This window comes from Pecten maximus, unplaced genomic scaffold (genome assembly GCF_902652985.1).
Source record: "Pecten maximus unplaced genomic scaffold, xPecMax1.1, whole genome shotgun sequence".
NCBI classification, from domain to species: domain Eukaryota; kingdom Metazoa; phylum Mollusca; class Bivalvia; order Pectinida; family Pectinidae; genus Pecten; species Pecten maximus.
In genome coordinates, this window is record NW_022982115.1 from 1 (window position 1) to 2,212 (window position 2,212).

The following is a 2,212-nucleotide window of genomic DNA, read 5'->3' on the forward strand; positions in this document are numbered from 1 at the left end:
GAACTTTGCCGCCGGTCCGGAACCGAACTGTACAGTTCCGGACCGATTGTCCGGCTATTAGACTATCCCCTGATCATGGTCCCGAATACGTTTGTCGCGAACACGCTTTAATTAAATGGCCGCCGCCATGCTTCGATATGTGGATGGGGCAATGCCCGGCAAGACTTTGAAACGCAGAGCGTCAACGCCGGAGCGATTGGCAAAAAAGCATGCCAGTAGTAAAAAATACGAGGAAAACCGGCCATCTCGTAATGTGAACGGGAAGTGGCAAGACGGCAGACCGTGGCTTGTCCTTGACTTTGCCAATAACAGTATGACCTGTAAAACATGCATCGAGCAGACGGATAAGCATGTCCAATGAAACATTGAACAACCTTCTGCTGGTCAAACTCCAGAGTCCGTGCATCCCAGAATTTAATCCTAAGGATTCCATTGATGACTGGCTTGTGAGTTTGTTTTGCCAATGCTTTAAATACTTTTCAAATTGTTGCCTTTTCTGGTTAGTTACAAATGAATTATTTCAGTAGATCTAGATGATCTTCAATTCTGACTGATGTGCTTGAAATCCTATGTCTAATTTTGTAGCTCTCATCTTTGATGCCAAGGTGGCCACACTACCGAAGATCTACTGGTAAAAGAGAGAAACGGACTGGTAATTACTTTAATGATATTTAAAACCAACCAAAATCTTGTTATATAATTAATTTGCCTCAAACGATAGTAGAACAACAAATAACAAAATCTTAAAAGATGATTATTCAAACATTTCATTGTTATAAATATAACTCCTTAATAATGTTATAAAATTCAATTTGATCAATTACTTTTTTGCAGACCTGGAAAATGTAACCAATGCAGCTGGTACAGCCCACAACAACATTGATGAGGTAATCATTTAAACAATTGCACTTGAGTTTTGGTATTATGTTAAATTGTTTGTTTATGGGAAGAATTTAATTTGTTTTTATTTTAATTGGTAGATTGGTAATCCTACTCACCTACAGGATGGGGCCCAGATTGAGAGAGAAGATGATTTAGAGACTGAAGAGATTGAGAGAAGTTGTTAATAGTTTTGCAACGATCATGTGTGTCTTTTGGATCCTTTGTCATAATTAAGAGATTGTTTAAGAGATCAAATAAAAGTTATGATGAAATGACTGTTGATATTTTGTATTTTGTTGACAACAATTCCAGACATTTTGTCATACAATGTAGGTGTGTTAATTCTTCTACAAAGAAGCAATTTTATCATCTACTCTAGAATTGTAAAGCATATAATGCATATCTTCCGCAGACTGAATGTCCTGTAATTTCTTAAAGTTTATCAGACCGAAATGTCCTGTGAAAGTTGATTCGGTCTGGTAAATATTCAGAGTTCACCAGACCGAATGTCCTGTGAAAAAAAGTAATATTTCGCATGGTCTGTAACATGCAAAAAACTAAGACCCTTCTCGGTCTGCAACCCTCATGGTTGTGTAACATGCAAAAAACTAATATCCTTTTCGGTCTGCAACACTCCTGGTTGCGTAACATGCAAAACAAGTACATGTACCATAATGGTCTACGTGCTTAGATAACGGGCTTTTTAGAAACTTTGGTCCTTACCTCGCCGGTCAGGTGATTCAGAAAACACGTCCGCTGGCACCGCCTCCCAAATCGGGAATGGCTGTTCGCGACCGCTGACGTCACTTAGGATCACTCAAATTTCCGAGGTGGGAAAAGTAGGTCGCTGGTGGCACTCTGAAGCCATCACTTCACGAACGTTTTTTATGACATTCAAACCGATGAAAATAAAAGAAACTGCAGTTAAAGTATAAAATAATGTTTGAAAGAGGTTACTTACTGTAATATTTGACCAAATGTTCTTATTAGACAAAGGAAAGATTGCTTTTATCTGTAAAACGATCCCTGTTTTTAATAAAACAGGAAGTTGGATTTCTGTCACTTTACCGTCTTATAGTCGGATTGGAATCCGGACCGGAATTAGGAATTAACCCTTTAAGCCCTGATGATGCATTAATGCATCACCGGGCCGGGGCCGAATGATGCATTAATGCATCACCGTGCCGGGGCCGAATGATGCATTAATGCATCACGGAAGTAGATTTTTTTCTGCATTTTTTTGAAGTGATGATACAGCGATTTAAATAATCATGACTGATTCTTACTTGAATGAGATAATGTTTGGCAATAAATAATGAAATTAACAATA

The 2,212-nt window shown here is 38.4% G+C and overlaps 1 long non-coding RNA gene across 1 annotated transcript; it reads left to right on the forward strand.

Moving 5' to 3' along the window:
• The first annotated feature begins 64 nt into the window (after positions 1-64).
• LOC117320361 lies at positions 65-1,422 on the forward strand. The gene is made up of 3 exons (XR_004531014.1): positions 65-652; positions 835-887; positions 981-1,422. It is a non-coding gene; the product is annotated as an uncharacterized LOC117320361 (long non-coding RNA).
• Positions 1,423-2,212: the final 790 nt, after the last annotated feature.